The 25,812-nt window shown below is 42.1% G+C and overlaps 1 protein-coding gene across 11 annotated transcripts in view; it reads right to left on the reverse strand.

Moving 5' to 3' along the window:
• SGMS1 (sphingomyelin synthase 1) overlaps positions 1-25,812 on the reverse strand; it is a 189,548-nt gene that overhangs the window by 38,610 nt on the left and 125,126 nt on the right. The window lies entirely within an intron of this gene.

Genomic DNA, 25,812 nt, shown 5'->3' on the forward strand with positions numbered 1-25,812 from the left:
CATTCATATCAGAAACTCCAATTCTTTTCTCAGCTCTGCCCAGAGTAGGTGACTGAGATGATCTTCTGCAAGTTCCCACTTATCCTATTTGGGAAGTAGGTGAATAATAAATATTCCACCAAAACAACAATATGAGGTCTTGGCTTTTAGTAAAGGTAGGGAATGCACCAAAGGTGCAGCAGTCGGTAGAAGAGATGGGACGAGAACTTGTGGTATCTAGACTTGCAATGTCGTGCACTTTTCTGTAGGTTACAGGCACAGTGGGGGTGTTAACTTCTCTCTTATTTTGCTTCCTCAAAATCATGCAATGGCCTGAATTTGTCACATCTGAACAGATTGCTTACCACAGGGGCCAAATCCCATGACTCAGGATAAATCTGAGAGCTGGCAACACTGATGACACAAAACGCATTAGTTTTGTTTGGCATCTCTGGTTAACTGTTTTTTAAAAAGTATTTTACACTTCTACACACAGGTGCAGGGAGTAGGAGTGTGGCACCCCCACCCACCCCCGATTTTGTGCCCTGTGCAGAGTACTTAATCCCCTCCAGGGCACTCCACAGCCACCCAGGTCCGGGCTGCTGGGCATGGGGGCTCCGCTGCAGGCCCTGACAATCAGCTCTGTGCCCAAGGCTCTGCAACTGCCCCCAGCTGTGACCCTACCCTGTGACAGTAAGGGGTAGAGATGGGATAAAGTGCGGGGAGTGTAGCTCAGCATCCCCATCCCAAAAATTGTTCCAGTGCCACTGCTTCTACAGCCTCTTCTCAAAGCACTTGGCAAACGGAGATAAGGTTAAGCCCTACATTGTTTCTTTGTCACTGGTATTATACCTTTCTGAAAAGTGAGGAAACAATGCAGTTCAGATTAAAACAACAGACCTGTCTATGTTTGCCAAGAAACTCTCTGAAAAATCTATGAACCAAACCCAGCTCTTCTGACTCCAAGTCCAGTGCTTAAAGTACAAGCTCAGCTCTTCCTCATTCTTGCCTCGTGTTTCTATTATGACTCTTTTGCTCAGTATTTGTAAGACTATCAGAGTGGGGTCCTGGCCATGGCCAGAGTTATAAGACCAAGAGTGAGCAACAAGTTTTGCATGGGGAGCCGCTCCATGAATTTTGGAAAGTTGTAATGGGCCAGACATATTTCTACAATATTAATGGAGGAGATGTGGGATCTGGAGGGTGTTTGGGAGCAGACCGGGGCAGAGGATTAGGGTACAGTAAACCCTCGCAATGCATGACTTCGAGTTGCGCTTACCTTGTATTAATGCAAGTTAAATGTAACTCAAAATCCCACGTCCCCCGGCCCTGGCTCAACCTTCCCACCCCACGTGCAGCTCCAGTTCACCCCACCCTCAACCGGTTCAAACCCACGCCCCACAGTCCAGCTCACCACTCCTACAGCCAGCTCCAGCTCCCCACCCCCATGGTTCAACACCTCCCCACCCCCAACAGCCCAGCTCACCATGCTCACGTGGCCCCAGTGCAACCCCACCCCCAGGCCCGGGTTCACCACCCACGCATGCCTCCAGTTCTGGCTCACCGTCCCGCCTCAGTCCAAAACCTCCTCTCCCCCTGTGGCTGTAGTTCCCCTCCTGACTGTGGCTCCAGCTCACACCCCCTGCCGGCATCTCCGGCACACCACCCCCACCCCAGTTCAACCCCCCGCAGCCCGGATCACCATCCGAGCATGGCTCTGGCTCACACCATCCCCCTGCCCACATGTGGCTCTGGCTCCAAGTCATCACCCCCCATCCCAATTCAAGCCCCCCACTTGCAGCTCCAGCTCACCCCCCTGCCTGCATGGCCCTGGCTCAACTCCACCCCCCGCAACCCCCTACACACTGGCAAGCTTAACCCTCTCCAACTGACCCCCAACCCAGGACTAACCTTTGAAAAGGAGCTCCAGGTGCTCCTGCTGTTTCCCTGGCTGCAGAACGTGTGTTCCACCAGGGAAGAAAGCTGCCCCCTGACTTTCACAGAATCTGAGTTTTGCAAGGGTGTGGGGGAACACAACCATTGAGGGACCACTCTATAGGGTCTGGGGAAGAGTTAGGGTGAAGGAGGGAGCTCCAGGCTGCTCACAGTGTTGGGATGCAGGAGAGGGTGAGGGGTGTGATCTCTAGGAGGGCATCTGAGTGCAGAAGGGAGTTCTGACATGGGACAGGAGTTGGAATGTGGGAGGGGGTGTGAGGTGCAAGCTCTAGTCACAAGGTGCTCACCATAGGTGGCTCTCAGCCTGTCAAGCAGCAAGGTGCTCAGGCAGGATGCCCGCCTGCCATGGGCCCACATCTCTTCTACAAGTGGCCTCTGCGTATCTCTTGGGGATAGCAGGCCCAGCCTTACAGCAAGGTGGGCAAGGGGTTTGCCTTGGGCCCCCTGCCTGCTGGGCCTGGGGATACAGGAGGCAGTGGATCTGTGTGCACTATCTACACCTGCATGTACCACCACCACAGCTTCCATTAGTTAGTTTCTAGCCAATGGGAGCTGAGAGGACAATGCTGCAGCTGGCTAGTGAACAAGAAATGCTGACCCCATTGCAAGGGGCATGCAGAGGCAAGACAGTAGCAGCTAGCCACTCATGCAAGCAGTGTGGGGCCATGGCAGGGAAGCAGCCTGCCTGAGCACCCTGCTATGCTAGGGGCTGAACCGAAGTGTCAACAGGCAGTGTTTGTACCAGTCTAGATGCTACAGTAATACAAATATTAACAACTATAACACCATTATCATTCAGCTATCCCAACTGCAGCATACCAAAAGGCCTGCAAATCAACATAAGATTTAAAAAAGAAGCAAGTTAAAGCCTGTAACGCTAGTGTGTGCATTTCATTATCAGTGAGAGAAATCTGTATCTACCGGGCATATTTCAAAATTGCTGATCCTCCTCCCAGGGAGCCTTGCTTCCTGTCATCTTCAGATTATACCCCGGATGATTAGCTGCTGATTTCTGGATGGATATGAGATGGCCTCGCAGGCAGATTGATAACATAACACATGGCTTTAAAACTTGACATAAAAGTTGAGGTTGGTTTACTGGCATTACTAAATCTTGAACATGAGACCCCTCAGTACTTGTGCTGTTGTATTTGGGTACAAATGCATCTTCTGAGCAGAATCAAAACAGGGGTGTTGGAACTAGGATGCTGCAGCTCTCCTGGCTTGAAGTGGTTTCCATCATACATGAGGGTTACAGTTTTAATAGACAGCTTTCAGCACCACCACTATAGAAACTGTTCCAACACCCCCAGGTGGAAAACATTGTAATAATCAGACTAGAGGTAATAAAGACCTTAAGTACATTGACAAAGTTCACATTCAGAATGGAAGACTGTAATGAAGATGAAAAGATGCTCTCAAATTATTGAAACAACAATTTACGTGAACAACAAGAAGTCTTGTGGCACCTTACAGATCAACAGATATTTTGGAGCATAAGCTTTCGTGGGCAAAGACCCGCTTCATCAGATGCATGAAGCGGGTCTTTGCCCATGAAAGGTTATGCTCCAAAATGTCTGTTAGTCTATAAGGTGCCACAAGACTACTCATTGTTCTTGAAGCTACAGACTAACACGGCTACCTCTCTGATACTAGTCAACAATTTACATGTTCACCTTTGGAAAGAATAGTCTCGCTAATACAGTATCACCGTAAGAACTGATCAGCACATTTTTCATATTCCAGCTAGGAATAAAAATCTTTTCTAAACTACTAATATAAACAGTTAAACAATTCACTTATATCCTATGCAGATAAAAGGTAAACAGACTCACACAAAGTTACACAACACAAGTGAGAACTGCATACAGTTGCACTGATAGCTTAGTTATGTCAGATAGATGACAGGTAAAACAATTAATCATCAGGGGACATGTGGGACATATGATAATAAAGTTATCCAATAAATGCTTTTATAAATACATACATTGCTGTATTATTTATAGCAAACCCAAACACGAAGATCTCTTTCTTTCAAACCTCATTTGGCTCATTTCCTTTGCTTCAGTTCTTCCATTCATACCCAAAAAGTCGTTCATATACATAACTTTTTCTCTTCTTCTGCCTTTTTCCTTTTGTAGTTATGGAGACACTAACAAACATTTTTGTGCTAGGCTTTCACCCGACCCACAATTTTATTAATCAAATAGTTGCTAAGCAAGCTTTTGTTATGTTGCTATGGAAATACTGCTTTATCTGATTTACTGTTGACTAATATACGCTGGGCTATCAAAAAAAAAAAAAAACCAACCCCCCCGCCACACACACACTACTTTGGCAATACATATTATCAGCATAATACATATATTAGTACATATTATTAAACATAATAATATTAGAACAGCTGTTACATAGCCTACACTGGCCTATGTTTTTTTAATATAGCCTTGCTCACTTAAGCTACATATCCCATAACTTCTTGCATTCACTGATGTTATAGCTGGAACAAACAAGGAAGCTATGAAGAACAAAAAAAATTAACATTTTACTGCAGCAAAAGAAAAGGCATCTATACTCAGAGGCCTACAATGGAGTGTCACAAAGGAAATGAACAAGAAATACGATTTTACTCAGTCCGGGGTTGGCAAATACTGGTCCAGAGACCAGATCCAGTTGCCCAGGGTTAGCCTGGTGGGCCACCATAACTGTATTTACTTGTCTCTCTGCTTCAGGTGACTATAGGTCCTGTTGACGGCAGATTAACATTCCCTGGCCAACAAGAGCCGGGGGAAACAGTGTCCCAGGTCAAGGGTGATTGGTGGCCAGTGAGAGCTGCAATCACCCCAACCTGCAGAGGCGCAGGTAAATATAGGAGCAGCAGCCAACCAGGCTAAACCCTGGTGAACCTCCACCATTTTATTACCCACCCTGACCTGAAGTACAAGCCTAAGATGTGTCTTCATGCCCTCTGATACCTGGAATACAAGTGTTCAGAACAAAGAGATGAAAGGAACACTATGGTACCACAAAAACAAAGAACAGAGGTTGGTTAAATCTAGTTTCAGATGATGTACACAGTACTTTTATGTGTAAACAAGTAAATATAAAAAGATGGCTTCAGGAACATAACAGCGGAAGCATATCTGTTACATGCAGCACGACAAAACTTCCCAGAATCTGATATCACACTGAATCTTTTTCTTGTACTGTAGTATTATTGTTTTATAGTAATAAACCTGACTGATATTAGTTATTTGGTCTCTCAGATACATTTCCTTAACCAACCAAAGTGCAATCAAGAAACTGACGATACCATTTATCAACATGGTTGAGTTTTCCTGATAAATTATGTTTTTCCCCCCTCTCTAAACAACAGAAATCAATGGTGCTTTTCCACCACATAATCAATATTCAGACATACCCTGTGTACCGCAATTGAAATAATATTAAAGATTTGAAATCAAGCACTCAAACCTAGGACATGCCTGAATTAAGGTTGCCCATACATTGCATTCCTTTGTGCATATGTCTTAAGAAACGGTGTTTACTCACATGATCACTCACTCCAACACCCCACAAAATTCTTGCCTCCTAAATCACACTTTCTTCATTAGGGTCAATGAGACTGAAACCACAGACTGACAACAAATAAAATGGCAGCCACATCTCTTTAATCTTTGCAGATGCAAATGAGACTCCTCTTAGCCAAGATGATGAACACTCATTGTTCCCAGTGGGGCTGAAAACATACTACTTTCAGGGAAGATGGTGGTCCCTTAGGTACCATGTGAGGGGATAGGAGACTGTAAGGGCACTGAGAATGAAACTGGGAAGGCAGCAGTGACAGTAAGGCTACGTCTACACGTGAAGCCAACATCGAAATAGCTTATTTAAATGTAGCAACATCGAAATAGGCTATTTCGATGAATAAAGTCTACACGTCCTCCAGGGCTGGCAACGTCGATGTTCAACTTCGACGTTGCGCGGCACCACATCGAAATAGGCACTGCGAGGGTACGTCTACACGCCAAAGTAGCACACATCGAAATAAGGGTGCCAGGCACAGCTGCAGACAAGGTCACAGGGCAGACTCAACAGCAAGCCGCTCCCTTAAAGGGCCCCTCCCAGACACAGTTGCACTAAACAACACAAGATACACAGAGCCGACAACTGGTTGCAGACCCTGTGCCTGCAGCATGGATCCCCAGCTGCCGCAGCAGCAGCCAGAAGCCCTGGGCTAAGGGCTGCTGCCCACGGTGACCATAGAGCCCCGCAGGGGCTGGAGAGAGAGCATCTCTCAACCCCCCAGCTGATGGCCGCCATGGAGGACCCAGCAATTTCGACGTTGCGGGACGTGGATCGTCTACATGGTCCCTACTTCGACGTTGAACGTCGAAGTAGGGCGCTATTCCGATCCCCTCATGAGGTTAGCGACTTTGACGTCTCGCCGCCTAACGTCGAAGTTAACTTCGAAATAGCGCCCGACGCGTGTAGCCACGTCGGGCGCTATTTCGAAGTTAGTGCCGCTACTTCGAAGTAGCGTGCACGTGTAGACACAGCTTAAATGTGTTAGGAAATGCAACAAGTCATTGAGGAGTCTGGCATGTAAGGAGCAACAGGCAAAGTAAAGAAGGCACCTGGAAATGGAGCATGGCAAACAGAGTAAGAGATGGAATGACATGGGAGGGAAATGGAAGGTAAATATATATAGGCGGACGAGAGATCATGCAGAAATTTCAGTGGGAGAGCTGCCGCTTCTGTCCAGGTAGGGAAGGACATAGAATGACAGATCGCTAGGGGATAGGAGAAGTTAAAATTTACTCCAAGTAGTGAATAGTATAGGGTGGGAAGGAGAAGGTAATGGAAGCAATGCTAGGGTGAGAAACCCAGTAACGTAAGATATTTATTAATAAAAAAAAAAATTCAGGTCACTGATGTTGTATCTGTCATATTGGAATATTAGAACTTCTCTCAGGTTCACAAAATGGAAAATAAAAAACATGTGTGGAACTTCAGTTGAAAAGTATGAGGTTGTATCCTGGCTTGCTTTTGTACTTCTGCTAACACTTGCAAAGCGGTAAAGCACACTTCTAGCGTGGGTGGTTTAACACAAGAATGAAGACAGCAACCTGACAACTGGTAACTTCCCTGCACAGGACAGTCCCTGATGTGTCTTATTAGGATCAAATGGCCCTGCAGCTATTAGAAAAAATGAATAATTGAAAATCTATTTCAAAATGTGATAATTCACTTCAGATACATCCAGAAGGAAACGTAAGTTAAAAAGTAACAAGTGCACTTTACTTGTGTTGGTTATTTTTAATGTAACCAACTTCTCTAGACTTTCTAGGTGCGTAGTATTCCATTCACTTCCATCTTTTCTCATCCGTCTACCAGTCACCAATTTTCACCACTACTGTCTTTGAGGTTTGTGAACTTGATCACCTTATACAAAGCATCCAGAAATGTCTGAACAAGAAGGCAGAGTGCAACAGGACATAAAGTTGGACGTAAGGTCACCAACAATGTATTTCGGAAATAAGAGACTGTTTTCTTAGCACCCCCTCCAACCCCTCCTTCTGATATTATCATCATAATCCATAATAATAAGCAATACTCTCGTACATTCACCACAGGTATTTCTTGCTACTTTTTGCAGCACTCACCAACTCCTGACCTGATTGTATACAGATTTTGAAGACCTAAGAGACTGTTGGCAACCTTATGTAGGAGTGAGATTAAAGACAGGAAAAAAGGAAACTGCTTCTTCTCGGATGCCAAAGCGGGGAAGGGGAGGGAGAAGAGAAATGAAAGAAACCTAGAGAAATTTAGCAAGGAGATTAAATGTATTCAGTTCAGAGTATTTAAAATGTACCTTACACAGATTTTAGTTTAAACAGTTAATATCTAAATAAATAAAGCAGAAAATCCTTAATTTAAAATAGCAAGAAGCCATTATTGATGAAGGATCATCAATATTTGTGACAAGCTTCGGGCAATTGAAGTAGCAGCAACATAAAAATCTTTGACAAATGAAAAACAAAAGGTTTTGCTCAAGAAATAAATCTGGCTGTTAAGCTCATAGAATGTAAAGTATGAATAAAAACTATCAAATAGTACGTGAAATACATGAACTAATTCAAAATATTTTACAAAGCCAGCCATAAAAAGAACGTACAAAAATTTAAAAGAAATTTCAGTACAAACATGTACAATTTACAATAGCTTATTGCATTTAAATGTTCATAACATTAATTTTTTTGAGACAAGAAATCCATTAGGTGACATGTCAAACAGCTACCTCAGTAAGACAAACAATCCTTCATTCAAACCATGATTTCATTGATAAAGGTAAAAGCAAACAATTTCCTCACAGAGATAAACTTGCATGCTCAAAGCCCCAGTCTCAGAATGCTAACATTCATTTTCATGGTCTGTCAACATCCCTGGTCTAGCATGGGTGCGGACTCCATGAATGCTTTGACGCTGGAGCACCGATGGGGAGAAATTATTGGGTGCTGAGGAGAGTAGTAGCTCATACCAAACTCTCCCCTCTTCCCCATTATCCCTCTTGCACTAGTGATCCTACACTTGCCAACTCCTCTCCCTCCATTCCAGTGCTTCTGGACTGCAGTTAATGAGCAGTTTGTGGTGCTCACGCTCTGGGAGGGAGAGGGAAAGGGAGGTGCAGGAATGGGGCATGTTCAAGGGAGCAAGGAGGGAAGAGGCTGAGTGGCTGTAGAGCCCTGGGCTGGAGCCAGGAGTGAAGACCCATCTGGGAGCTGAGCCTGGGACTTGTCACCTCTGGGACCCTTGATAAGGAGCCAGGCCTCTGAGCAGAACCAGCAGAGGAGCTGCTGTCTGAGACTGCAGCCTCTGAATGTGGGTCAGCAGCCATGATCCTGAGTGGCAGCTTGGCACTCAGGTGTGGAACCAAACTGAGCACAAAGCCTAGGGTTGCTCCAGACCTCCCTGAACCTCTACATCCCCCACCTGTGCTCTGCATTGACCTCCCTGAGTCCAAATTCTCTGGTTTGGCACCTGTCAGGTCCTGAGGGAGCTGGACTAGAGAGGTTCAATCTTTAGATGAATAGGTAACACCACTTCTACAGGCAACATTCCACATTCTGTTTTGGACTGTATGATGCTTAATATAGAAAGCAGATATTCAATGAAAAATGGTTAATGTTTTATATGACAACGATTACAATACCAGTAACAGGAGACTCTAAAATGTAGTTTCTAGTGGGGAAGTTTATAAACAGTCACCAATCCATGCTACAGCTGGAAAGAGACCAGGACAACTCATTTCTAATGTCCAGCAAAAATCACTAGCAACTATATTTGTACACAGATCTTCTCTATCTGGCATGATCTGTATCTCGTTTGTTTTTGTCTCACTTAAAGTAGGGTGTTTTCCTTTGTATATCCTCTATCTTCAGCTGCAAATATTGGTAATTACAAAGTTGTGAACATGCTCGGACCAATCCTACTGCATGAACAGTCTGGGACAATCAAAAACACAATTAGAATTTTGGGTAAAAGCTGGAAGGGAGAACCCATACTACCAGGAATACAGTGAGATCTACAACAACAGATACCAAAGTACTATATTCAAGGCTTCAGAGTTGGCAACATTAACATGTTGGAGGTGGGCAGAGGGAGTCTGTCCCCAAAATAAAATTGAGAGACACCAAAACATGGAATGATGATTTAAAAAAAAATGAATGATTTGGGTTAGGGTGTCTGACTTTCAACAACAGGACTTGGTAATACTGTAGTTGAATCCTATATGGAATTTGGGATGAGTTCACATTAATTATTATGTACATGCCTTCTCAAAGCACAAGATCCTGCAAAACAGTTCTTTGCTAGAAATTACATAAAACTATGGCAAAAATAAGTCCAGTTTTCAGTTTCAGGTGGGACAGGCTAGTCTAGCAAAGGGAAGTGAATGGCTAGTGAATGGGCAGCATGAGTGTCCCTTCTTCATCTTAGTGCCCCACAAGATTGTCATTAACCAAGACTGTCTCACAAAATGGGGTAGTTTTGCTAATTGTGCTAGTTCATCTAGAATTTGCAAGGTACGCCAACTGAATCACAGAAGTGCTCCAACTGGATTCTGAGGAAGCACAGAGGTCAATGAACACTATAAACACAATTATGTAGGTGTACCTATTACAAAATGCTCCCCGTTAGGATTTAACAACATAATTCACCGATAAAATGTAGATTTAAATACATATTTATAATTTGATTTAAACAGTAACTAATAAGCACTTATTTCATATGGACAAGAAATCTTCACTGAAAGTCTTAAATTACTTCTGTTGCTACGTCTCTATTTTCACGTCTCTTTACTGTACAAGGAAACTGGCAGTGGTATTTAATTTTACATATGTGATTAATGCAATTGTTTATGCAAAGTACTTAATTGCCTAGAACCTGTTTTCATATGCAGACTTAGAGGGCCATGCAGGATTTATGAAATTAGACTGCTAATGACAAATTTTAGTTATACATATTTTAAATGGGTTTAGTCTATTCATGTTAATTTTTCCATCTTGATAATTAAAATGCTGTATTATTGAATACATACACTGACAATCCTGACAATAACAATACTCCAAACTTCAGCAGGAGGTTCAGACCCAAAACTTTCTCCTGCTGAATACAATAAACTTGACAATATGTAAACCTACTGAGATTCATTATTTATTTTGTTTCCATAAGTAAAGACCAATACAGAGGAATATAGTCTAGATTTTAATGTCACATTTCCTATCCAGATTCACTTGAGTTTCTTATGGCCTGAGGCTTAGTAATGTTTCCCTGGAGTTTTATATTTCGCAATCCACCTCTGATTATGAAAAATTACTGCAGTCTTACTTTCTCCGCCAATTCAGCACTTACATATATGCTCACACATGTTGCCTCAAAAGTGTGTAAAATTCACACAAGAAATTAGTGTGTTCAATGTGCTTAATATTTCTACTTGTCTTATGCTAAACAAGTACTTTTAAAAAAATGGAAGAAAATTTTAGATAATGTCACTTCCATGAAGCAAATAAATGCCCATTATGTGTCTTCCACAGAAAAGCAATTAGATGATCTTCAAGGTCATAACCTATGCTGTCTGAAAGACATACAACTTGTTCAGTGAGCAGCCACAAAATCTGGGAAGTATGTGGGTTATGCATATTACCTACAGCAGCATTTTTCAAATGGGGAGGTACACAAGATAACTCTAGGAAGCCTCTGAGCCCCACTGATCAACTTCTCCCCCACCCAAGAATAAGGCAGACTCCCTACCTGCCCTGGTTCCATACAGTTTCCAGAGCAGCTGCTAGGTCCCTGCAGCCTATACGCTCAGTGGTATTCAGAAAGCTCCATGTGCTGCTCTGCCACACTCGTCCACCACCCAATGCCAGATCCACAGCTCCAATTGGCTGGGAAATGCAACCAATAGGAGTGTGGGAGCAGTGCCCACAGGCATAAGGTCAGCACGTCCAGCCTCTCTGGCCATTCGTGTGCCTAAGAGCGACAGGGAAGCTGCCACCACCTAAATGAGAAAACCCATCTTTAGAACCCAGGAAGACATACTTGGAATGTCCCCCTGTGGGGTAACCCCAAACTTTTACCTTCCCTAAGGAGATAGATTGAAAACAAAGAGGAGGAAATTAAGCTGCAATCTGATAGTTGATCCTTCAGTTTTAGGCTGCTTCCACACTCTTGCTCTCCAGTTGGATGTGCCATGGTGATAAGGCAATTTGAAGCAGGCTAATGAGATGCTGAAGTGCATATTCAGCACCTCATTAGCATAATGGCAAATGCGCAAATTTCAAAGTGCAGACTTTGAAATTCAGATTAACGTGGTAGGTGGGGGCAGCTTTGAAATAAGTGCCCCACTTCAACATTCCCTTACTCCCACAGAACTAGATCAGAGTAAGGAAATGTTGAAGTGGGGCGCTCATTTCAAAGCTGCCCACATCTTCACTATCAATCTGCAATTTAAGTCTGCACTTTTAAATTCATGTGGTCGCCATTATACTAATGAGACACTGAATATGCACTTTAGCATCTCATTAGCCTGCTTCAAATTGCCTTATCACCATGGCACCTCCCACGGGAGAGCAAGAGTGTAGAAGCAGCCTAAAACTGAAGGATCAACTATCAGATTGCAGCTTAATTTCCTCCTCTTTGTTTTCAATCTATCTTCTTAGGGAAGGTAAAAGTTTGGGGTTACCCCACAGGGGGGCATCCCAAGTATGTCCTCCTGGGTTCTAAAGATGGGTTTTCCCATTTAGGTGGTGGCAGCTACCTCCCAGGGTCAGGGAATCTGTAAACTTGGGAAGTTTTTAAGTGGAAACCTATAGAGGCAATGTAATTTTAAGGTCTCTTGCAGGTCCCCACATCTTGCACTTGGAATGTCGAAATGGGAAGCAGCCTTGACAATCACCCTTGTATTTTTTGCATCAGCATGAAGCTACTAATTTTTCTGCTCTGCTGAGATAGTACTCAAGCTCCACATTACTCTTCTATAGCAGAAGAGATCTGAGGGAGAGAGAAGGAAAAATACAATGTCAATAGGGCCCTTTTTTCAATTTCATTTTATTTAATTTTTCCCATGAATTTATTGGGGGTTATTACTACCACAACAGATGAAAAAAAATCAATGCAAAATTTCTGTGTTTATGTAAAATGAAAAAAATTAGTATTTATTTAGTAGCTGGAAAGATGCTGGAAAAGTATTCAGTACATAAATGCTTTGAATTCCATTCATGAATGCTGTTTGCTTAAGAACTAAAAAAGAACTTAAAATACCATGCCACCTGTGAATTTAAAAAACAAACAAACAATTTAATTCCCAAATAAAACTTTTCATTTAAATAAACAGTTTACGATAGTAGACTTAGAAATGATTAGCCTATAAATATTTACATTTAATAACTGAGCTAGACCATTTGCAGTGCATACACTCAACTGAATCCTTTTCTCTTATTTTGTAAACTTTCAAACTGGCTGGATAACCGTACCCAGAGAGTAGTTATTAATGGTTTTCAATCCGGCTGGAAAAGTATAACTAGTGGGGTTCCGCAGGGGTCTGTTTTAGGACCGGTTCTGTTCAATATCTTCATTAACGATTTAGATATTGACACAGAAAGTACACTTATTAAGTTTGCAGATGACACCAAGCTGGGAGGGGTTGCAACTTCTTTGGAGGATAGGGTCATAATTCAAAAGGATCTGGATAAACTGGAGAAATGGGCTGAGGTAAACAGGATGAAGTTTAATAAGGACAAATGCAAAGTGCTCCACTTAGGAAGGAACAATCAGTGTCACACATACAGAATGGGAAAGGACTGCCTAGGAATGAGTACAGCAGAAAGGGATCTAGGGGTTATAGTGGACCACAAGCCAAATATGAGTCAACAGTGTGATGCTGTTGCAAAAAAAGCAAACATGATTCTAGGATGCATTAATAGGTGTGTTGTGAACAAGACACGAGAAATCATTCTCCCGCTCTACTCTGCGCTGGTTAGGCCTCAGCTGGAGTAGTGTGTCCAGTTTTGGGCACCGCAGTTCAGGAAGGATGTGGAGAAATTGGAGAGGGTCCAGAGGAGAGCAACGAGAATGATCAAAGGTCTAGAGAACATGACTTATGAAGAAAGGCTGAAAGAATTGGGCTTGTTTAGTTTGGAAAAGAGAAGATTGAGGGGGGACATGATAGCAGTTTTCAGGTATCTAAAAGGGTGTCATAAGGCAAAGGGAGGGAACTTGTTCTTCCTTGCCTCTGAGGACAGAACAAGAGGCAACGGACTTAAATTGCAGCAGGGGAGGTTCAGGTTGGACATTAGGAAAAAGTTCCTAACTGTCAGGGTGATCAAACACTGGAACAAATTGCCAAGGGAGGTGGTAGAATCTCCATCACTGGAGATATTTAAGAAGAGGTTAGATAGATGGCTTTCAGGGATGGTCTAGAAAGTGCTTGGTCCTACCATGAGGGCAGGGGGCTGGACTCGATGGCCTCTCGAGGTCCCTTCCAGTCCTACTCTTCTATGATTCTATGAAATACTTTCTAGTGTTCTGAAATGTATTCTCATGCAGATTTTTGTTTTCTTTCAATTTTAGTGAATAAAATCTTTAAAGCATTATATTCCAATATCTTGAAATAGACACATGGTCAGTGTGAGATTCACCAGTACATTCTGATGAGCAGCTTGTGTGACTACCTGTGAGTTTATTGTGTGAGTATCTTCTAAACTAATATATAATCCTACATCAACAGGCAGGTTTGTGTATACACACAAACTAATGAATTATCATAAAACATTTATCTCGTGCAATTTGTTGTACTTTCCTAATTAAACAAGGATGTGTGTTTGCGTGTGTGAATAATTTTAAAGTAGGGTGAATATTAAAAAGAAAGGTTTTTGTAAAATCTGGGAATATTTCAGTAAAAATCAATTTAAACTGAAAACAAAGGAGTCTACCTATTAACTAAGATTATGACATTTCACAGTCTGTCAAAACACAATGTACAGTGCCACACAGCTCCAATTTATTTTACTTTGCCACTGCAAACTGCTAATTGCCCCAAAATCTACAGCATACAGTCCCTTCTGGATTGTATATCATTATACTGCTGCTCATGCTACTCTCAAAATTTGAAAAAAAGCTCCCTCAAAGATAAATTATTTGGGCTGCTTTAGAAATTGAAAAGTGGATGAAACCCTTTACTTACTAGATACACATGCACAGACATTTGAATAACCATTTAATCAACGAATGGAGGTACGTCATTCTAAAGAGTGTATTGGTAAGTGGACAAGGCTTCCACATCAAAGCAGCTAAAACCCCGAGGGAATTAGAAGAAAGGAAAATGCCGAGCTATATTATCCCCCTCTTATCTGTTCAACACATATGGCACCCCAAATAAATCCCAACACAGGACAAGCAGCCTAAAATCTGTGATTGGTGGATGGTGTAGCTTCATGAACAGTAGCAGGAATAAAATTGACATTAGCGTAGCTGTTAATGAAAATAAGGTAATAATTCAGTAAGTTTTGGCTGCACTCTGGGCTGGAGAAAATGCCAGCCAACATTTCCTACCCCTGAAAGGAGACCTGAAATAATCCGAGGCCACAGCTGTATCACTCGTGGGGAAGGCAGGAAGAGAAAGCATGTTAAAAATATGCCAGTGAAATATAGTACAAATATTGACAATGTAGAGCTTGACAATTTATACACCATGCATTTATAGTTTTTGATTTTTGCTTAATGAAGCAGCAGTGGTAACCAGCTATAACTAAGGGCCTGTCTGCCACTAAAACTCTATAGTGTAGACGCTAACTGTTCAGATGAGAGGGACTCTCTCATCAGTGTGGGTAAACCACCTCACCAAGAGGCAGTAGCTAGGCTGATGGAAGAATTCTTTCAACAGCCTACCTACCACATGGGGACATAGAGCAGCTTAGCTATGCTACAGTTATGGATTTTTCACACCCTTTACCAATGGAGTTAAATCAACATTCTACTGATCAACATTTCTATGATTCTGTGATTCTACTCTGGTCTAGGACTCAGATGCAGTGATATTCACAAAATAACCTTCAGCAATAAAGGTTGGTAAAAATATTAAAAAGAGAAATTGAGACATGACAGATAGTCCTTTTCTTCATATAGACAGAAGAAGAGCAGCCTCAAATTTATCAGTAGAGTGCAGGAACCTGGGGTGTGTGTGTGTGTGTGTGGGAGTTGTTTTTTAGGTAATTGAAATCAGTACTGTATAGCTTAGTGTACTGTACCCAGAATTGAGGCACAATCATATAATTCATGGGCTATGTCTACACTAGCCCCAAACTTCGAAATGGCCACGCAAATGGCCATTTCGAAATTTACTAATGAAGTGCTGAAATGCGTATTCAGCGTTTCATTAGCATACGGGCGGCCGCGGCGCTTCGAAATTGACGCGGCTCGCCCCGACAGGGCTCCTTTTTGAAAGGACCTCGCCTACTTCGAAGTCCCCTTATTCCCATGAGCAGGAACAAGGGGACTTCAAAGTAGGCGAGGTCCTTTCGAAAAGGAGCCCCCTTGGGACCAGCCGCCTGGCGGCGAGCTGCGTCAATTTCGAAGCACCACAGCCGCCCGCATGCTAATGAAGCGCTGAATATGCATTTCAGCGCTTCATTAGTAAACTTCGAAATGGCCATTTGCGTGGCCATTTCGAAGTTTGGGGCTAGTGTAGACGTAGCCAGGCTGATACATTTACAGCACTTTAAAAATACGACAAAATCAGGGTAATTTAAAAAAGTATTCCAATGTCTGGGAGGTAGAAGGGTGTAAACACTGGGAGTCCACTTTATTCCAGAGTCTGAACTCCCTTTTTTTTAAAATCAGTCTTTAGCTGTTATAATAGCAAAGAAAATCTTGACAATCAACCCACATGTAAATAGTGCAGTGATGTCTGCCTGAAACAATAGCTCTGAGGAATGAAGAACCCCAGACATTTCAATGAGCACTAATTCAGACCCCAATTATGATACTTCAAAATACCAAATTTGTGAACAATGTTATTGTTCATTAAGACCTGTAAAAATAAGAAGCAGTATCACAATATGAGCATCTACGCAATCAACTCTGAGTGCCTGTTTATTTTGCCTCAGCCTTTATACCACATGCAGCAGTGACAACAGCTGCCATGGGCCTAGGAGCAAGGTGGAAGGGGGCCACAGCTCCCCACACCCAGAAAGGTCAGGGCCAAGGATGGAAAGGGTGGGTATTAGGACAGTTAGTCACCACCCCAAAAAAAAACAAAACAAAACCCCCCCCACACACACACACCCTGCAGGCCTGACCACATGGTAGGTATTGTAGAAAAATCCTCTTCTGAGGTGATTTATATGTCCCTGTCCATGAGCCGTGGTGTCTGTGTGGTTGCCCTGCATCCTGACCAAACAGCCCTTAAGCTGAGCATTTAAAATTTATAATCTGCTTTACCAGCAGTGGTGACATATTTCCCTCACAAACCACATCAAAATTAGATAAATTGTAAAGTATATTTACTGTCAAAATGGTGTTTAGATACACAAAATGGCCGCTGGAAAATGACAGTTGCAATTAATATTCGGCGGGCTATGAATATGTATGAAGTTATGGTTTGAAAGGTTTCAAACTGATTGGTTAATTTAGAATCCTTATACATATGTAGTAGTCAAATGCCCCTTTGATACATTGTGGCACTGAGGAGGACCTAGCAGGCAGAAGTTGTCAAACAGGTCCACCCAGGCAGCATATATTCAGGAGAGCAGCCCTGCTTGGGGCATTCCGGACCAGACCTCAGAGGAGAGCAGACGAAGAAGAAAGAAGACTACAGAGAAGGACTGAGCTAAGAGCTGGACTGAGCCTGTAGCCGAACATCGCTGGCGGAAGAGCCGAAGCTGACCTGCGTGTCAGTCATCGCTCACTAGCCGCCGTGGGCCGACAAAGAATAGAAGAGTTCCAGCCAGAAGACCAGAAGAGCTCCAGCCTATACAGAGCAAAAATCACTAGTAAGGCTCCGGTTCTTTTATCCGGAGGGTTTGCCCGGCAGACCGCACCGCCTAAACAACGGTGCCCTGCACGGGGAAACCTCAGCAGCGACTGTGCCCTTCCAGTCACCGACCTTAGCTTGGGCCGGTGTCTGAAATATCACGGTCGTTCCTGAAAAGACAGGAGGTTTTGTTAACCAAGCCGGTTTTCCTCCTGGCTCTCTTTTTCTTCCTTCCTCCTTTACTATCTGACCTGACGCGGCTGCCGTACAAGCGTGCCGTGAGGGTCATAACTTCCTAGCTCGAAGAGAATTACAGGCCCAGTGCCTGGATTACAGCAGGAATAAGGAGGTATTTGTGGTCTGGGTTTAAGGCTAATATAAGTAATTAGGTGAGCAGTTAATGTTTTTATATAGTTTTGTAACAGAAAGTGGATTGGGACTTCCCCAAGTCCATGATCTGCGTCTTAAATTTTGTATGCCTTGTCTCTTTGTAAAGGCACAGGAGGCCAATGCTATTGGTCTAGCCTAAAACTATTACATGCACACAGAAGAATAGTTAGGCAAACTGCTTTATAATTATAATCCAGAGCTATAAGCTCCCCCCTATTTAGGAGGGTAGAGCGGTCAGGGATAACCCTATAAAGGGAAAACCCTGGTGTTCTTAGTAACCCTTTAAGGGTAACGAAGGTCTGCAATAAAGGGCTATCATAACAAGGTGGTCGAAATAGGCAGTACCTTTTTGAGGGGATAACCTTTAACTAGGAAAACCCCACCATTTAACTAAGGGGATAACCTCTCAGAAGGAAACCCCGCATATACTGGGCTCTCCCCTGCTTGGCCAGCAGGGCAACCCACTTAACTAGAGAATTGACCTAGCTTAGCGCAGGCAAATTCTTATTCTAAGTAAGATCTGCTCCCCGCGGTAGTCGGCCAAGGGTTGAGCGACCTGGTGAACCTCAGGAAGATCCAGGAATAAATAAATACAATATTCAGCTCTGAAGTTATCCTTTCCATTTTACAGCACGCATCGAAGGCTGCACGGCCCGTCCCGGAAGCGCAGTAAGTAGCTAAGGGGTTAGATAGCAGTGCTGTTATAGCAGTTACCTATTGTTTAAGGCTATAAGCCAATTAGTATTTAAATCCTGTGCTTATTTCAGAAAAACAAGGGTCCACATATTTTGTGTCACCTAGCTTATCATAATCCACACTTTTACTTTGTTAAATAAACCCTTTCTCCCTGTTTAAACCTAAAATCTTGTCCGTATTTCTTCCTTGGGTAAACACACCGCAGCAGCGCAGTTCACACACCCTGAAACCCCGTTGTGACTAGACCCACCGTAGACGGTGAGCAGGGTCGCGGGGTAAAATCCTGGGAGCATTGGAAAGGACTTACTTTTAGTCCAGTCCATTGCTCTGGTGTGACTGACTTAGCCTAATCAATATTCAAATTTATTCTTACGTCACTCACATCCTCGATAGGTATGAAGGGAGATGTGTCTGGTTTCATTTTCGAAGGAGGCCTCAACTTTCAAAAAACAGGACTGACTGAAGCTATGCATGATTACAATTACACAACTGAAAGGCGAGAAAATATTTTAAAATTTTTTCTAGAGTTTGTTAGTAAGATAAAAATCCACAGGGCAGGTGATAAAAATTGTGAGGAAGATCCTTGTAACTGAAAACTTACCATGTAAATAATACCAATGTTTAAAAGTACTAAGATAAACACTGTCCTAGCTTTCTGAACATTATTAAATAGTACTGTGTTCATAGTAGTCTGTCCAGCACAAATAATTTAAGAAATTATTTTTAAAAGTAAGCACTGATCTAAAATGATAAGGCAGTTCATGCTTCCATTTACTTTTAAAACTATCCACATTCAAAAGTTCTTATCTGGGAGTGCTCAATAGCTCCCTAGAAATCCTTATTAAACATGCAAGTAAGAGCACAGAACATATTCTTTGAGATGGAGATTTATTTTATAGCATAAAGGGTGAAATGAAACAACTTTATACAGCTTTTTAAAAGTACTGCAGGAAAGTTATTCTTCAAAAAAAGTTATAAATCTATATGGGATATAAGGCAGTGATGCTGTCTGATCCATATACACAGCGCAACAGATAATAGCATATATACAGTTGAACTTCAGTTACAAACACCTCAGGAACAGAGGTTATTTGCAACTGAATTTTTTGCAACTTTCAACAATATTGACTATACAGCTTTGAACATTCACTGTGGAAAAGAAAAATACTGCTTCTAATCACCTTAACTTAAATGAAACAAACAAAGAAACCATTTCCCTACCTTGTCAAAACATTTTTTAAAAACTTCTACAGATGTGGAAGTGGGATGTTGCAAGCTGGTACAGTGCACCAGTAAGACCTGGCCAGTATTAACAGCCCATACATGGCCAAGGCTAGCACACTTCTGTAGCAGTCCCAGGCCTTTCAAATCACCACTGGAACCCTTTGTATCTCAGCTGCAACTGCAGCAGCTCCAAGGCTCCTGGCTGACATGGGTAGCAGCAGCCTAGGGTGGCTCTCCGTCCTGTATTGGGAGGGACGGTCCCATATCTGGGATGCCAAAAAGGCGCTCTGACTTATTTTTAAAAAGGGATGAATTGTCCCATATTCGGGCCGTCCCCCACAACCTCTTCTCCCAGCAGCTGCGCAGATGCAGGTATTGGCAGAAGTCACTTCCCCCAGCCTTGGGGAAGCTGGGTGCGGGGAGTATGAGTGGCTGCCATATTTCTGCTACTTCCCCAGGGCACGCCAGCAGCTGCCGCCTCCTTCCCAGGTCCCCAGGGCTTGATGGAGCTGGCAGGAGCTGTCCCTCCCCCTGTATTCTCCCTGTTCCATATTTGGGACAGAGAGATATGGTTGCCCAATACCAGCCATAAAGTATTGGCTGCAGGACTCTAGTCCCCAACCCCTCCCCTTCTGTCCAAGGCCCCAGAGCCAACATCCACCTGTGCCAGGAAGATGCCAGCTTTCCTGCTACTGGTAAGTTTGGTAACTTACTTTCACCCTGACTTCCCTTTACTTTTTTAAGTAGTTTGCATTTAACACAACACTATATTGTACAGGCTTTGTTTGTTTGTTTGCTTTCCCTCCTGATGCTGTTTGATGGTGTACTTACAGTTTCAAATCAAGTGTGAGGTTGACAGGTCAGCTCGTAACTGTGACGTTCTCTTGTACTTCAGTTGCAAGAGAAAAGTGTGTCTCAGAGACAACTATTAAATTTAAAAATGATCACATGCCTTAAGAATTAGCACCGTCTGTGTTCCAAGCTTCAAAACAAAGCAACGCAACACACCTTCAGTTTCTATTTTGGTTCAGGATGAGTCAAGTGTAAATGAATAAAAAGGGACGATTACAGCGTGTGAACTGCACAAGACGAAATCACTCCATTTACAGATCTTATGCAACTTATGCTATACAGTTTACATACAATAACATGTTAGTTGAGCCTTAATGGACACAATTAACTCAGCAGCATACTGTATCTGTGGCTGCAACAAAACAGCATATCTCACTGTCATCTGCCTATGAAGGTAGAATCACGCAGCCTTCTCATCTGCTTAAATGTAATGGTGGAATTTTTACTTGCAGGGGAAGGTTGATTTAAGATATGCAATTTAAGCTACTTTAATTATGTAGCTAAAGTCCATATACCTTAATTTGGGTTTCCGTGCCTTCTCCATTAAGGGAGGCAGACAGCTGTGCTCCTATCAGTGGGTGAGGGGAGGAGTGCTGCGATCAATGGGGACATCCTGTAAATTCACTTTAGTGCATCCCGACCAGGCGTGCTAAATTGAACTCTGGAAGGTTGACCGCAGCATGATCAGTCTTCCCTCTAGTGTAGATGTACCCTAAGAGATGCAATGCGAGCAATAGCAATACCCAGCTTCATTCTCCATTCAGTTCACGAGGATGTCCACTTACCGTGGGTGTGGCCAAGTTTCCTGTGGCCCCATAAAGTTTCTTTACAGCCACCAGTCCCGCGGTGGTCTTTGCTGTTATTTTACTTTAATTTACTCCTGTCTTTTGAGAGCCCAGTAAGCACAGCAAGTGTTGATAACACTGTTAGATAATATTAACCTCCCGTGGTTAGGCCTGGGCCGGGTCCCCAGGGTACCAGACAAGAGAGGTTCAAACTGTACTCTTGTCCTATGAAAACCACTGCTGTTTCAATGGAGCAGCTTCTATCTTTTTTCAACCTACTAAATGTCAAATTTTAAGAAGATTATCATGCTGGTTACTTGCTTTATTGAAATATGCATTCCAGACAAAAGCGTAAAATATACACATAAGTAACCAACAAATCCTATTGTATTGGGGCTCGCCACTAAATAACCAACCTCAATGGGACCTATTTAACCACAGGCAAGGGATCAGTAGGCCCAGGGTCAATGAACTGGCAGGAAAGATTATCTAAAAGCTACTGTTATAAATGCAGTATTTGTTCTTAAATAAACTAGAGAAAAAAAACATGTTTCACATCACCCAATACACCAAAAAATTCTCTCTCCAATGAATTATTTAAAAAAGTCATGATGGTAAAAGCTTGTTCTTTACTATGCAAAACACAGGCTCAGTGCAGCTCATAAGCTTTCTCTTTCACCAACAGAAGCTGGTCCAATGAAAGATACTACTTCACCCACGCTGTCTCTCCGCTGAATATTAAATCGCTTCTCAGATGATTCCCCCTTTCTCCTTAGCAATTATTAAGCCTCTTACAAGAGCACACATTTGTTTAATAATTAAACCAGGTGACGGAGAGGACAGGCTCTCCAGTAATCTCCTTGGAAAGATGAAAGCAATTTCTGCTGCCTTTTTGAAACTGTGTGAAAATGGGTAAATTACTTAAGCATGTGCACAGATTGGAAGTGTGTGTGTGCAGTCTCACGTGTCAGTGGTTACTAGTGACAACACGAATATAGTAGCTCTGCTAACACTGCTAAATTCCTTAGCAAAATTTCACAGGAAAATAGGGATAAGGTGTGTCAAAAGCAGAGGCCTCTCCCAGAGCTATTATTTCAGCCTGTATAGATTCAGGCATACCACACTGCACCCATTTTGCATTGTTCACATTTTTAAAGGTTTTTAACTTACTTTTAAAAATCCTTATGCTGAAAGACTGCTAAAACAAAGATGTATCAAAGCAGTGCAAAATTATCATACAAAATAAGCAACAGAATATTTTAGAGAGCCTCAACATGCTCCTACTAGAATTCCCTATGAACCATACAAGCTCTTTTTCTTCTTTTCAAATAACCTTTTTAAGAATGACTGGAACTGTTAATGCGAACTAAGTTTTAACATTACAAATAAATTATGGCATTATTCACCAATTAGATCATACTGCATTCACATGAACGCTGAAGTAAGCTTTATAATCACTCAGACCAAATTACGTTGACTGGATCACTAATGTGCTGATGTTCACTTACTTCTGTGAAGAATGTTACAGAACATTAAACATTAACCAAAGTCTAAAGCTGCATTACCTTTCTCCAAAATAAATCTAATTTAGTACTGTATACTTCCAGTTTAAATCGTCTTCAATTACTACATCATTTCCCCTCAGCTTTCCTCTATAATGACAAATGGAGCTAAGCCACTAAACATTTCGGCACAGTAAGTACACTATTAATAAAATAAATGTGCTGAAATTCTATTATCTTCTATACAAAATTTAACTGTTTGTGCACACTTAGTGAAAATAATGTGAAATCACCTAAAAACCCCAGACAGGACTTTGCAGCACAGAGTGTTCACTAAGTCATCTGCATTTTACAGGATTCTGATTTGTTGTCCAAAACTTCCAGAAGAATACTGCTTATATTGTTACTATTTCCTCGAGTGGTCCAGCTCAAACAGACCCCCTCTTAAGTATCACTTACACATCCTCTCCAGCAATTATGTTGTCTAATTATTTGAAACTCTAGGGATAACACCAAGATAAAAAGGAACTTGCTTTTTTGCAATGTGTGTGCTTATTTTCTCCTCCTGTACGTAGATTTAGTGAAGCCTCAACATCCCTAATCTCTCTGAGTCACTTTGCTTCCTCCTCCAATTCAAGCTTGATTATAGTTTATTTATATAAGAAACGGTATACAGAGCTATGTAAAGTGCTTAAGTACACTTGGGTTTCACTTTAGATAGTCAAAAAGGCTCTGGAAATTTCAACTGAGGCAACAAAAACAAGGTTGTTTCAAAACCACAACGATCGACTGAGCTTGAAGGAAAGACCATGTATCAGGGATTGTTTTAAAATTCTGACTTTGAAAAGAAAACAGACAGTATAAATTTAAAAAAATACAAAAAAGAACTTAGGAACAGCCATACTGAGTCAGACCAAAGATTAATCCAACACAGCATCCTGTCTTCCAAGAACAGTCAACTGAGGCTCAGTTTACACTGCCAATTTCAGCACTAAAACTTAGCAGAGTAGGGTCTCAACATTCGCAAGGGTTTCATGTTGAGAACCCTCGGGAATGTTGAATTTAGCAAATATGGCTCCCACCTGGAACCTTGCTACTGTTGCTCTTGCGTGGAGTCCTGGGGGAAATGGCAGCTGCTGGCACTCTTGCCTGCAGCCCCAGGGGAAATGGTAACTGCCAGTGCTCCTGCCCTGAGTCCCAGGGGAAGCAGCCACTCATGAATAATTGAATTCGCAAACATTAAGTTTGTGAATCTTGAGACCCTACTGTAGTTCAAGGGCTTGAAAAAAATACTCCCAAGGGAGATAAAAGTTTTAGCACTGAAAAGTGCCAGAATAGACAGCACTATAGACCAGAGTAAACCAGCAGCTCATGTGCTCCTGGCAATGATGTGTTCCACCAGCAGGACGAGGATAGCGTGGGCTTAGAGTTTATTGAAGGATTGTGATGGCTGTATGTTAACCTAAATTAAGTCAACCTAATTTTATAGGATAAACAAGTCCTGAATTGAACCTTTTGAGCACACTTTCTTCCTGATACTCAGTGTCTAACACCTGCAGATTCAAGATCTAGATGCTTGATCAGAACTGAACATTTTAACCTAACAAACTCTTAATTGCTAGTATTCAGTAAGGTAGATTTTAAACCAGAATCTATATAGGCTTTACCCATGAAAGCTCATTGCCTAATAAAAAATTGTTAGTCTTTAAGGTGCTACAGGACTGCTTGTTTTTTTCATGAAGCTACAGACTGACACAGCTACCCTTCTGTGACTATATAGCATAGTTACTTTTAACAAAATGGCCCAAGGACGAGAGAAGAGTTTAGGGAAGGAAGCCTAAAACTGCAGAAAGCTTATCTCAAGCCTGGTATCAACCCACCAACATTGCTCAGGGGTTTGAAAAATATTCTGCCCTGCTTGCTGAGGTAAAGTTAACATAATCTCTAAATTAGGTCCAGCTATGTCAACACAAGGCTTCTTCCCCAGAGAACTTTTACAGTGTACCAGCCAATGCTACACAGACCGATTAACACACAATTCATTGTGATACTTAATCCATCACACTTCCATAAGGTGTGCTACCCCACTAAGCAGTCATGCCTTTAGAAAGACTATCAAGGATGATTATTTGGTCTTGGGAGAATTTCTGTAAATGAATGTAAAAAAGACAAATGCACATTGTAGGTGGAACCTAATGATCTTAATTCTGTAATCATTATTTTTCTTAATTATTAATTTATTAAATGAGATATTTCATCTGCAGTTAAAATGTAGTTTAATAATTTCTCTTTCATATAAGTTTACCCTAAAACCATGAAGTAGTCAAATAAACTTAGTCATTCTCAAACCCTGGGAAAAAGGTACAAAATATCAAGTTGAACCCTTCAGCCCTCACAGCAGATTGCTCTGGGGGTCACCATATATTAAACCTAATTTCAAATATTGGTTGATCCCTGAAAGGATTAAAACCACTAGAAGGGATGTTGTTACAGCTACATACCTCTCCGTTCCAATGCTCCAAATTACTCCATACAGACAGACCCCTGCACATGTGCAGCACATCAGCAAGATCTTAATTCTGGTGATATGACCAGAAAAGAGGCTTACAGTGTTTCAAGACAAAGTGATTCTGTGATAGTGATACTTGTGGGGGTTTACTTTGTGCTCACTAACTTTCAGTTTTCAAACTTTTATCATTACTTTGCTCTACATGACTTGGAGGACAGATGACCAATATCTCAAAACTCACCCTTAAGTTCATCTCTAGCTGAAAAACGGTATTATTAGTGAAGCACGGCATCTTTACAAATAACCTTATAAAGTACAGAATAGAAGTTAAATAATTTTCAGAAAATTGTCAGTTAAATGCTCAGATAAGAAAGTGTGTGACAAAGA

The sequence above is a fragment of the Carettochelys insculpta genome, chromosome 7 (genome assembly GCF_033958435.1).
Source record: "Carettochelys insculpta isolate YL-2023 chromosome 7, ASM3395843v1, whole genome shotgun sequence".
Taxonomy (NCBI): Eukaryota; Metazoa; Chordata; order Testudines; family Carettochelyidae; genus Carettochelys; species Carettochelys insculpta.